The sequence below is a fragment of the Chionomys nivalis genome, chromosome 2 (genome assembly GCF_950005125.1).
Source record: "Chionomys nivalis chromosome 2, mChiNiv1.1, whole genome shotgun sequence".
NCBI lineage: Eukaryota > Metazoa > Chordata > Mammalia > Rodentia > Cricetidae > Chionomys > Chionomys nivalis.
The window spans coordinates 71,742,677-71,756,400 of NC_080087.1; the positions used below are offsets into that span (position 1 = coordinate 71,742,677).

General features: G+C 42.3%; 1 pseudogene; it reads left to right on the plus strand.

Moving 5' to 3' along the window:
* The first annotated feature begins 4,917 nt into the window (after positions 1-4,917).
* Positions 4,918-13,262, plus strand: LOC130868434 (zinc finger protein 418-like; annotated as a pseudogene).
* The last annotated feature ends 462 nt before the right edge of the window (positions 13,263-13,724 follow it).

Consider the following 13,724-nt stretch of genomic DNA (forward strand, 5'->3'; position numbering starts at 1 on the left):
GCCCAAGTGACCTGTTCCCCTGGCCCCACCACAGTCCTAGATCCCCGAGAGAGTTCTGTTCTCATCCTTACTGCAGAAATCCCTGCGTGCCATTTTCTGATTATTTTCGTATCCCTGAGCTTGTGAGTGGAATCCTTGCTACTGATGGCGATGTGATTGGGTGAGAGTGGGACCCGCAAAGGGTTAATTGGCAGGTGTGTGTCTTGTTTGCAAGACTGAGAGGACTATTTATGCCTTACAATGAGAAGGTAATTTTCCTTGCAGCCTTACGGATCTGGAACCTAGTGAGTCTCAGAATGGAAGGGCATGGTTTGAAGACACTCAGAGTAGACTGGAGCGGTTAACATCGAGGGATTATCTAGAAGTTGGTTAACTCAGCCAGGAAGATTGAGTCTTCTAGGAGTCGACTTTGTGTGCTAAAGCCTAGGGATAAATAATAAAAATAATAATGCCTAATAGCTCCAGGATTGGACAGGGATTGCAGGAGGCCTGAGCTGGTGAAGCCCCTACCTTGATCCTTGGCAACCTTCTTCCCACAGAGTCTCATGACTACCAAAGCACTTATGGACTATTCACAGGTGAGTAGAGAGAGTTCCAGAACCTTCGCTGATGACCTCACTCCTTGTCTCTGGAATGGTGTGCAAAACTGATTGTTTCACCAGTTTCCACTGCGTGGACCTGGAGAACCCCAAGCCATGAGTGAAAACCCAGGGTGGGGTTACGTAGAAAGGTTTCTCATGAAACTCTTAACAACCAGTGGGGTGAGAGAAGAAAGGCTGCCCCAGGCATGGCTCCCAAAATATGGAACTGAAATATGAGGCTCAACTTGCTTAGCGATCACAGGTTGCCTTTCCTTCTGCTGGAAAATTAGAGCTCAGGGCAAAAGTCAGGCCTGGGATGTCCCGTGTCTATGCTGGAGATGACAGGAGCAGACACGATTTGGTGAGATTTTACCAGTTTCCCCATGGCTGCAGCAAGAACACACTGTAAGCATTACAGCTCAGATGGAAAGATACCCTGGTATCTGGGAGCCAAGGAATATCTCACCCAAGAGATTTAGTGGGAGGAAAAAACCCAGAAGGGTATCAGCCTCTGCTCAGGGAGAAACAGCAGAGAACTGAGCAGGGCTTATGCAGAGTTGCTTGGGGAGAGGGGTGAAACTTTTCAGGGTGAAGCTTCCCAGGGTGGAGGTTGGTGGGAATTCAAGTAGAGTGTGGGGGTGCAGGTCCAGCCATTAGAGCAGTTAGAGTGTTCTGTGGGTGGGACCTGGCAGTTGGAGGTTCTCAGGGGAGGGGCCTGGGAACTCACGTGGCTTGAGGGACCTACACATACTGTTGGACCCTAGAGTCCAATTACTGAAGAGGAGTCACCCCAAGAATATACTCTCACACCGCAGTTGATATAAAAGCAAGAGGATTTTAATTCTGTCGCAGCAGGGTCACTCAGCATTCAATGTCAAGGACCCCGAATGTCTGTCACAAGCCATTTTTTTTATTTTTATTCTTTTTTAATTAAAATTTTTCCACCTGCTCCCCGTTTCCCATTTCCCTCCCCTCCTTCGAAATATTGCCCCCTCCCCCCACTCTCCTCCCCCTATCCCCACTTCTCTTCTCCTCCCCCCACACCATTCCCCCTCCCTCTCGATACTGAAGAGCAGTCCAAATTCCCTGCCCTGCGGGAAGACGAAGGTCTTCTATCTACGTCCAGGAAGGTGAGCGTCTAAACAAGCTAAGCTCCCACAAAGCCAGTTCATGTATTAGGATCGAAACCTAGTGCCATTGTCCTTGGCTTCTCATCAGCCTTCATTGTCCGCCATGCTCAGAGAGTCCAGTTTCAACCCATGTTTATTCAGTCCCAGACCAGCTGGCCTTGATGGGCTCCCAATAAATCAGTTCCACTGTCACAGTGGGTGGGTGCATCCCTCGTGGTCCTGATTTCCTTGCTCATGTTCTCCTTCCTTCGGCTCTTCATTTGGACCTTAAGAGCTCAGACCGTTGCTCCAAATTGAGTCTCTGTCTCTACCTCGATCCATCGCCAGATGAAGGTTCTAAGGTGATATGTAATATATTCATCAGTATAGGATAGGGTCATTTCAGGTTCCCTCTCCTCAGTTGCCCAAGGTACCAGCTGGGGACATCTCCCTGGACACCTGCGAACCCCTCTAGAGTCAAGTCTCTTGCCAACCCTAAGATGGCTCCCTTAGTTAGGATATATACTTCGCTGCTCCCGTATCCACCCTTCCTATATCCCAACCATCCAAATCACCCAAGCTCCTCCCATCCTCCCCTTCTCACATTTCTCATCCCATTTCCCCTTTGCCCCATGCCACCTCACCCACAAGTTCCCAGTTTTTGCCCTGCAATCTTGTCTACTTCCCCTCTCCAGGCGGATGACTATACGATTTTCTTTGGGTTCACTTTCTTATTTAGCTTCTCTAGGGTCACAAATTATATGCTCAATGTCCTTTATTTATGGCTAGAAACCGATTATGAGTGAGTATATCCCATGTTCCTCTTTTTGGGTCTGGGATACCTCACTCAGGATAGTGTTTTCTATTTCCATCCATTTGCACGCAAAATTCGAGAAGTCATTGTTTTTTACCGCTGAGTAGTACTCTAATATGTATATATTCCACACTTTCTTGATCCATTCCTCCATTGAAGGGCATCTAGGTTGTTTCCATGTTCTGGCTATTACAAACAATGCTGCTATGAACATAGTTGAACAGATACTTTTGTCATATGATAGGGCATCTCTTGGGTATATTCCCAAGAGTGGTATTACTGGATCTTGGGGTAGGTTGATCCCAAATTTCCTGAGAAATCGCCACACTGATTTCCAAAGTGGTTGCACAAGTTTGCATACAAGCCATTTTTAAAGCAAAAAGTCACAGAAACAAGGAGAGAACTCAGGAGTTGTTTTCCAACTATTAGGATTGGCTTATTCAGGGGGCTTCTAATAACAAGTGGTCTGAACCAGGGCTGGAAAGCGGTTGCCAGATCAGGTGAGGTAACATCTGGGGGTCATTCTGACCCCTTTCCAGGGACAGAGTCAAAACATCTGTGGACATCTGTGGGTTATCTTGTCCCAATTCTAGGAATGGAACTCTATTTGGAGAACATCCACAAGGACATAAGGAGATAGAGAGTCTCCAATATTCCAGTATGTACATGTATAGCTGTTAGATTCCCAGGGATGGGGGAGGGAGCACTAAGGCTGAGAGGGCTCAGAAATGGCCTCAGAATTGTCTTTAAGTTCTACAACACTATGGGAATAAAAGGAGGTAATGGACGCCCTAGAGTCATAGCTAACTGCTATAGTCGAGGGAGTGATTGGTGTGGCTTCATCAGTGTAGTGACCAGAGAGTCAAAAGCTGTGACTGGGCTCTGGGTTGCTTTTTCATTTAATAAGTCTGAGTTTATCTTCAGGGGAAATGAGAGAAGGGTAAAATAACTCAAGGGATTATGGATGTTTAGATTTTTATCAGATGGAAGCTTAACTACCTGCCTTTTAAAGTTGACTATAAAATTTGATTTGGGAATATATATTGGGCTATCTGAAATTTTGTAAAATTGTAAAAATAAGGTGGAAATTCTTACATAAATATGCACCCCCGTACTCCCAGCACCCGGGGATAGAGGAGGGCAATCAGGAGTTCAATATATTTTTAGTTTTAAAAATATTTTAAACTTTAGTTTTTGGTCTATTACTACTGTGTATGTGTGTGTACATGCACACCACAGCATGTGTATGCAGGCCAGGGGAACACTCCTTCTACCTTTACTTGGGTTCCAAAGATCAAACTTGAGTCCTCAGTCCTGAGCAATGCTTTATCCACTGAGCCATCTCATTCGCTATATTTCAAAAGAATCAGAGAACAAGCATTTCAAAGAGCAGCTGAGGACATGTCTACCTGAAAGATGGTCCTGCAGATCAGGATCCCTGGGAAAGATTAAGCTTGCAGACACCTAAAAGGGCTGATGTTGGCCCTAGAATATAGCCTGACTTAACAGGAAATGGATTTGCCTTTATGGAACCTGGGCTCATCTATAGCTGCTGAAGTCAAGCAATCTTCCTCCCAAGTATGGGCTCTACGGGTGTGTGCTGCTGCACTTGGAAAAGTCCTGGGGTTGATGCTCAAGAAAATAAGAGCCAGGTGGTGATGGTGCACACCTCTAATCCATGCACTCCGGAGGCAGAGAGGCAGGCCTATCTCTGTGAGTTCAAGGCCAGCCTGATCTACAAGAGCTTGTGCCAGGACAGGCTCCAAAATTATGGAGAAACCCTGTCTCGAAAATCAAAAAGTAAAAGAAAATAGGAGTGGGCTCAAGACTAAGTTTCATGACTCGAGCATCTGGGTAGAGTTGATGGGTGTCACGAAGATGAGAGAATGAAGGAAAAGAATTGAGTGAGAATCTAGTAAGCAGGCAGGAATCGAAAGCTTCCTAGAAAGAGTAGAGAAGCTGAGTCAAGATGGCAGTGTGGCCACAGTGAGTGCCTGTTCACCAGGCTCTGGGCTCACCAGCATTCAGAAGTGTCTGAGGCGTTTCAGTTAGGCCGGTGGGTTAGCTTAGAGTCAGAAGGGCTTGTCTACGCAATCTGGAGTGGAAAGCCTCTGGGATTAAGCATTCAATTGTTAGAGATAAGAAATCTGTAGTTGAGGAAGCTGTATCAAGATAATCCAAGTTGAGCAAAGCCATGGGGTCCTGTGATTCCCTGGAAGGTTGTTGGTAGCTGTCCTACTTGGCTTTAGCTGTCATCTTGACACAGCCTAGAGTAACTTGAGAAAGAAATCTCAGCCGAGGCACTATGCAGATTACAGTTAACATGACTTTCAACAGCATTTTTCTTCTTTCAGATTGTTGGCATGAATCAGAGCATGAAGAAAATCCTTCTGTGCAAAGTGTTTATGTAGAAATGCCACAAGCCAGGGCGCCAAAAGAAGATCTACTCACTAGGAAGACTCAACCCTGTGACATCTGTGTTCCTATCTTGACAGACATTTTGCATCTGAATGACCTACCTGGACAAAAACTGTTCTTTGTAGAGGCATGTTCAATACTCCAGAGCCAAAAGCATCACAGTGCCAAGAACCCATAAGGGGAGGGGTGGACAGTGACCCCCTTATGAAAAACTGCATACTGCATGTGTCAGGGAATCCCTTCACCGCTAGGAAAATTAGAAAGGATTTCACGGCTAGATGGGAACTTCTTCAGTACCAGAAAAGTCCCAAAGATAAGAAGCTAAATGAAGTCACCAAGTCTATGGAGGTTAGTAGCAGAAAAAGTCACTTTAAGTCCCAAGAATTCAGAAAACCTTCCAGCTACAAACTCAAGCTTGTTCGGCACCCCAAGGTATGCACTGGAGAAATGGATTATGAGCCTAAAAGATGCAGACAAGCCTTACAAGATAAATACTCACTTGTGCCATCCCGGAGAGTTCACACTGAAGAAAGGCCTTATGAGTGTAAGGAATGTGGAAAATGCTTTAGTCAAAAAGCCACACTTACTACACACCAGAGGCTTCATACTGGAGAAAAACCATACAAATGTGGAGAATGTGGGAAGTCACTCAGTCAGAGCTCTGACTTCACTGAACGCTGTAGACTTCACAGTGAAGAAAGGCCTCGAGTGTGGAGAGCATGGGAAAGCCTTTGATGCAAATCTTATCCTGTCTGGCATCAGAGAAGTCACACAGGGGAGAGGCCATATGAATGTGACAAATGTGGATACTGTTCAGGCAAAGGTTCAGGCTCATTGAACATTAGCGAATCCACACCATGATGAGGCCAGGTGCGTGCAACCAGTGTAAGAATCCTCGAGTCAAAAAGCCGCTCTCATTGTCCAACAGAGAGTTAACACTGGAGAAAGGTGGTATAAGTGTGGAGAATGTGGAAAATCCTTTAGCCAAAGCTCTAACCTTATAGAACACTGCCGAATTAATACTGGAGAAAAGCCTTATGAGTGTGGGCAGTGTGGAAAATCCTTTGGCCAATGAACTACCTTCATTAGACACCAGAGAATTCACATGGGAGAAAGGCCTTATGAGTGTAGGGAATGCGGCAAATTTTTTCAGCAAAACTTCAGCTTCATTGAACACCACAGAATTCACACTACAACAAAAAATTTATGAGTGTGGCTAGTGTGGGAAATTTTTTAGCCAAAGAGCTACCCTTATCAGACACCAGTAAGTTCACGCTGGAGAAAGGGCCTTATGAATGCAGGGAATGTAGCAAAGCCTTTGGGTACAAATCCAAACTTGATCGACATCAGAGAGCTCACACTGGGGAAAGGCCGTATGAGTGCCCTGACCGTGGGAAACTCTTGAACACCAGAGAATACATACCAGCGCAAGGCCTTATGGGTGCGGCCAGTGTGGAAAGTCCTTTAGCTGAAGGGCTGCCTTTATTAAACATCAGAACGTTCACCCTGGACTGCAGCCTTATACCTGTGATGAATGTGGGAAATCCCTCTGTCTTTCAACATTGCAGAACTCACACTGGGGAAAGGCCGTATGAGTGTGACCAGTGTGGAAAGTCATTTAGGTAAGTCTGCCCTCATTCAACACCAAGTAGTCCACACTGGAGAAAGGCCTTATGAATGCACCAAATGTGGTAAATCGTTTAGTCAGCATTCCAAAAATGTCATGGCATGGGGAATACTCAGGAAGGTAGCAAATATGGGAAATTCCTTAACACTCTGTCTACCACAGCTCCTGAAAGTTCACATTTTTTAATTTATTTATTTATTTGGTTTTTCGAGACAGGGTTTCTCTGTGGCTTTGGAGCCTGTCCTGAAACTAGCTCTTGTAGACCAGGCTGGTCTCGAACTCACAGAGATCCGCCTGCCTCTGCCTCCCGAGTGCTGGAATTAAAGGCGTGTGCCACCACCGCCCGGCTCGAAAGTCCACATTTTAGAAAGGCCTTAGAGCAACAGGTAATGGAATCTTTGCTCTTAACAGATGAACTGAACAGTTTGGGGAGGGGGGTTGTTTATTTGTTTTTGTTGTTTGTTTGTTTATTGTGTGAGATAGGATCTCCCTAAGTAGCTCTGGCTGTCTTAGAAATCTCTACGTAGAGCAGGTTGGCCTCAAACCCGCAGAGCTCCATCTAGCCTCTGCTTCCCAAGTGCTGGGATTAAAGGCATGCGCCACCACACCAAACATTCTAAACATGGTGTCCTTCAGTTGCTTTTCCCACAGCCAGAAAGAAGTTAATACGATTATATGTAAATCATATATGACTTGTATATATAATTTAAATAATCCAAAATAATATATGTCATCAAATCCAAAATATGTTCCCTAATTGCCTAAACCTCAAATTTTCCTTCCAAAAACAATATTTAACATTTCCCTGAATTGCTCCACTGAGACTACCTGGTGATGATAATTAGTCATTTTAGATGGGAGTTTATAATGTAAATGTTTAGCTTATGAGATGATCCATATGGGCAAGGGCATTACTGGTCCTTTTTTCCCTGGTTGACTTCACAAAATTCTACCATGTAACAGATAACTAACTGCAAATATTGAGGTGACTTCATAAAAGAAAGTAATGAAAGCCAGAACACTTAAACTAATCAGAAAGACACTTGGTCTTCATGCAACAAAGCACAACCTAGAGATTCTGTTATCACTGATGATGATCACAAAAGGGCTCAATTCTGGGAAACATGTGCTCAAAATCACAGACCTTTTCCTCGTCCAGTAGCCGTTTTTATGTTTGTCCGGATGTTCAAGGCGTTATAGATTTAATAAAAGGCAAAGAAGGAGCTCACCAGAATCAGATGGTGCATGTGGATCTGGCTTCATGGCTTTGTCTAGACTTGGAGCGGGTTTGGTTGTAAATGTACTGTACTTGTTCTTGAGTCTGTGCAGTAAAATAGCCATGGATATGCTGGCCCACATTATGAAAGACAGACCCATAAAGTCAGGGGAATAATATAGAAGGACTGTACATAGAGGGTTATCGTGATCTGGCATTTCCTAGAAACATTATCTATAATTACTTTCTAAATTGAGATTCTGCCTACACTGTGGGCTACTCATTAGTAAAGGAGTAAATTAATTTAATACAAGATGTAAGATTCAGCACAAGAAACAGCAGAAAACAATGAACTTTAGAGATCTAATCTTGACCTCCATCCAACTCCACATACTGGGGTTGAGCTTAAGTAGCTGGAATCTGTTCAAGAGGCAGATGGTGTTCAAGGAAACAACCATGCCCACTCTGCACCAGAAAAGGGTCAATTAATATCCAACGTCATCTAGGAAATCTTTCCATCCAAAGGCCACTATTGATTGAGGTATCCCCTTAAAGAAAGGATCAAGGAGTTAGCAAATGCTACTTTGTTGAGAATTAGTTCTGTGGATCTCAATTTAGGTCAAATGAAGAAAGAGATGTTGTAAAAGCAAAGGGAGGAGGAATTTCCAAGGATCCCAACTCCAGTCTGAAGAAGGAAGATAATTCCCATCCCCAATCTTCCAGCATCTGTTACAATGGCATTGAGAGGGTTGTTGATTTCAAATGAAGTCAGAGGATTTGGTGGGAAAAGGAACAGAAATAAATGTTTTACATCACAGTAAAGAGACTTTCACTGTATTTATCCCAGATCATATGTACTCACTTTAGGTAAGTGTTAATAACATTCTAAGTTTACTTATACAAAAGCAACCAAAAGCATGGGAAAGACCACAGCATCTAAGCACCAACATTGGATAAACAGATGGATGCACGACTCTCCAGGATACCAATACAGCAGTCGAAATGAGGAAAAACCTCCAGGTTTTAATGCAGTCAGTAATATTCTAAGTTTTTTCCAACATGCCTGCAGAATTAAGAAATGTCTTAGCCAAGGAAGACCTTTGATTGCTATGGGTTTATGGGTGTTCAACATGCAAGAAAGGCTGGATGGATGCACAAAGGCACATTCCCCTGAAATGAGTCATGTTGGAATATAAAGATACATACAACTGGAACATCTGTGCACTATTCCACGTCACTGCAGGCTAAACCCATTTGGTGTTGTAGCATTCTCTGTGACTCGAGACAACCTCTTCTTTGTTGTGACCACATAAACTGTAATCTTTCCAATCAACTCCAGCAGCAACTTCGGACTTCCTAAACACCATCTTTCTTATAGTCTTAGGTGGTCTTTAACTTTCATCATGTGTTAAGATATGTTAGTAAGATTAGCAGATTTTTGTCTACTTTTTAATAGACTTCACTCATGATACTTTTACAATGCTCCTGCAATTTCCGTATTCATGTTTACATCATTTGATAGTTTTCATTCATGCACACATTACACTATGGAAGAATATATTCTGTGGAGTTTCCTCTAATTTTTATTTTTAAGTAAAAATCCATTATTCATACGATCAAAATATGTTCTGTTTTTGAGGAATGTGGAAGAATATGCGCTTAGCACCAGAAACTTGACCATTTAGAAGGAACAGCATGGAAATGTAGGAAATTCCCTTGTATCACAATCTTGGCTTGATGCAGGCATAAGCATTATAGACTGCTTAAGCCATATTAAAGTTAAAATGAAAAGTCTAAAGCCATAAGACCAAAAGTAAAATGAAACAAAATAAGGTTGTGTGTTAGCCTGAAGACCTATTCAGGAAAAGATAAATTTTTCAAGGAGGGCAGTTAAATCACAGATATACATAAGTATGCTTGTATAATCAATCAATCTGTATGTGTGTTCCTCTCTCTCTCTCTCTCTCTCATATATATATATATATGAAAGAGAATTTGAATATCAGGAGACAGCATCAACATAAGTATCTCTCATCTGTTATTATAATACACTCTTACAAATATTACTATGGAGAAAATTAGCTAATGTTTTCCTGGGATCTGTCTGTAGTATTTCTTACCACTAGTTGTATTTCATCTGTATAGATACTAAGCATTTCAATAAAATAGCTAAGAAATATATACAAAGCAAAAATTTCTACAAAAACATTTTAGTATTAATATTTTTCTTGTGATCTTATTTTTGCTAAAAAAAAAAATCCCAGATGTCCATGGGGATGTCCCCAGCTAGGTCCTTGGATAGCAGAGGAGAGGGTGCCTGAACTGGCCTTGCCCCGCTATCACACTGATGATTATCCCGAATATCACCATAGAATCTTCGTCCAGCAACGGATGGAGATAGAGACAGAGACCTTCATCAGAGCAACGGACAGCAAGAGGCTGGTCCAACCACTGAGACAGTGTGCCTGTTCTAATGGGAGCTCACCAAATCCAGCTGGACTGAGACTAAATGAGCATGCAATCAACAGGACTCTCTGAATGTGGCTGAAAATGGGGGCTGACTGAGAAGCCTTTGATAAAAGGCACTGGGACTTGTTTCTACTGCATGTACTGGTTTTCTGGGACCCTAGTCTATTTGGATGCAAAGCTTCCTAGGCCTGGATATAGGGGGGAGGGCCTTGGACTTCCCACAGGGCAGGGTTCCCTGCCCTCTCTTAAGGAGGGAGGGGGAGAGAGGAGAGTGAATGGGGGAGTAGGAGGGGAATGGGAGGAGGGGAGGAAGTGTAAATTTTTGAATGGAAAAATTAAAAAAAATCTACCATGACTGATTAATTTGAAAATATTACTAAAATCTGGCAAAGTAACACTAACATAAAGCTACCTTGAGGGAAACAAAAGCATGATTCTAAACTATTAAAATATGAACATCAGAAGTAGGGACTAGCAAAAACAGACTACAGATCAACATAAAACCTCAATATAAACATAATTATCATAACATTTCTCAATTATAAAACAAAGAATTCATAAAATTTAAAGAAGAAAATTAAGACATAAGTAGAGTTATTTATATTGACATAAAAATAGAAAAATTAATGGTATACAACAAGAAGTATCTATAGCAAGTCACATACATATATATATATATGAATATGTTTATTATTATAAGTGATCACTTTATTAGGACATTATTTATTCAGTATACAGTATTAGGACCATTATTTTAGTAAAACAGAGGTAAATTTTAATCACGCATTTAGAATCAAATAACATTGGATATACAATGTAAAAGATGTCAAATATCCTAAGTGAAAAACATTGGAATCTCCACACTCAGGAGACAGAGGCATGAGAATCACTATGAATTGGAGGCTAGTCTGGTCTACATAGAGAGTTCCAGGGTAGCCAAGGCTACATAAAGAGACTCTGCCTCAAAAAAAAAATAGTAATTATTATCTTCATTTTAAATTGAGAGAAAGCATCACTATTCAGAGTCCAAATCAGAGATCTTATATGTCATAATGAAAGAGTTCTATATGGAGAAGTTATACAAATTAAAATTGAGCCTCCAATTTTTACCTAGATAAACCATTTAAGAGGAGGCATTCTATCATATCATCAGCAACAGCTCTCATTATGACAATGTAGGCAGCCCCTAAACAGGTCCATAAGAGTTTACACAGTGCACCTGTTGAACTTCTTTCCAGCCTACTTCCTACCTATCCATCTAATTGTGTCTCAGAAGGTAATGGTTCTTGTTACTAATTCCAGAGAACAAAGTTTAAGGAGAACTAAGTTAGCTTCCCTGAGGTGGACAGTTCTAAAATTATGATATCCCCTGGTGTGAGGAGCTGCTTCTCAGATTTCAGTTTGCACACAGGACTGAGAAAAGCATGTGTGGCGTGTGTGGGAAGAGGCCCACAGCCTCAGACTAGTTTGGAATCAGTGATCTCAATTCCCTTCTGTTGAGTGATTGTCACATCACCTATAACACTGTGACAGTTGTCTGCAAGGGAGAGAAGATTATCTCAGAAACCATTTGGGGTTGCACAAAGCACTGAACACTATTAAAAGTTCTTAATACAATATCCAGCAAGAGTGGCAGAAACTGACTGGGGAGAATAGAGAAAAACAACTGTAATCCCAATGGAATGAGGAAAAGGCAGCCTGATGTCTAACGAGTAAGAGGAAGACCCTAATCAGATCCCAATTGGTGCTTAATGTAAAGGCGTCATCTCATCCCCCAACATGTGTCTCCTAGTACTATCTTGCAAGACATAGTGGATTTTACTCAGCATCCACTCCCAATGTTTCTCTGTGTTTCCATGTCTGCAACTAGACCCAAGTTCCAGCAGGCTGTGAGAAAAGTACATCTGATGGACAGGTGAAACACATCTCAGAAAAACACCTCCATAGCCCATGAAGGTGGAGGGATAGCTATAATGTTAACTCTGAGGATATTTACAGTAATACATATTAAGAGTTTGGGACAATCCAGGATAAAGCATGAACTTGGATGTGACTGATTTCTGACATGACCCTATTAAGTGAGGAATATACAATTAGTGGGGTGACTTAGAGATAAAAGGGGTTCTAGCTGTTTATCTGATAAGTTGGAGATATATGGATCAAAGTGGGCCAAACTAACATGGTTTGGCTATCAAAACTGCTGCTGGCATACTGAACAGAACTAAAGGCAAAAGCTTTGAGGAAATTGTAGTATTATACATTTACCATTTAACTTTCTCTCTCCTCCACCTTAGGAACATGCCTTTCACCATGACTATGATAAAGAAATCTGTGAGGCAATGCAGAAACATAGAAGACCTCTGTGAACATTGTTGTCTATAGTTCAGAACTTACTTGGGAACCTGTTCCTTTGAATGGGAAAAAGTGTAATGCAGAAATTGAATACAGGAAAGGTATTTTTGGTAGTAGTTATCAAAATCAAAGAAGAAATAAAAGTGGCTGGGAAAATGGCTTAGCAATTTAGAGCATTTACTGCTCTTTCGGAGGACCAAAATTGCATTCCTACATGGGGGAACTCACAGCGGCCTGTAATTCCAGTTCCACAGGAACTGATGCCCTCTGTGGGCACATGCACAGACACACATGGAGTCACACATGCAAATATATTAAAAAATAAAACTTGTTTGAAAAGCAATCAGAACAAGTTCACTCATAGAATAATACAGTGTCTGGGGCTGGGAAGATGCCTCAGTAAAATGTTTGATACACAAGCCTGACAACCTGAGTTTATATAATAAAACCCCATAAAATCTCCAGAGTTAGTAACAGCATTCATGTGGGTAAATGGGAATTGGAAACAGAAAAATCTCTGGAAGCCCATGGATCAGATAAGCTACAGTGCACAGCCATAAGCTACAAGACAGATTGGAAGTCCGTGGATCAGAAGGCTGCAGTGCACAGCCATAAGCTACAAGACCGATTGGAAGCCTGTGGACCAGAGAGGCTGCAGTGCACAGCCATAAGCTGATGGAGGAAGGTCATTTGTCAATAAACAAACTGCCTTGGCCCATTTGATTGGCCAGCCTTTAGGTGGGTGGAGTAAACAGAACAGAATGCTGGGAGGAAGAGGAAGTGAGCTCAGATGCAGGGCAGCTCCTCTCAGAGACAGACGCCATTTCCTCTCCTCTCTGGAGCAGATGTGATGAAGCTCCGACCCAGGATGGACGTAGGCTAAAATCTTCCTGGTAAGCGCACCTCAAGGTGCTACACACATTAATAGAAATGGGCCAGGCAGTGTTTAAAAGAATACAGTTTGTGTGTTGTTATTTTGGAGCATAAGTTAGCCAGACGGCCAGGAGCTGGGTGGCATAAACACAGCCCGCAGCTCCCCACAACAATAAGCTACAAGACAGATGTTGTCTAAAACAGGTACAAAGCAAGGACTGACTCCCAAGGATATCTTTTGACCTCCACACTCACATTGTGACAC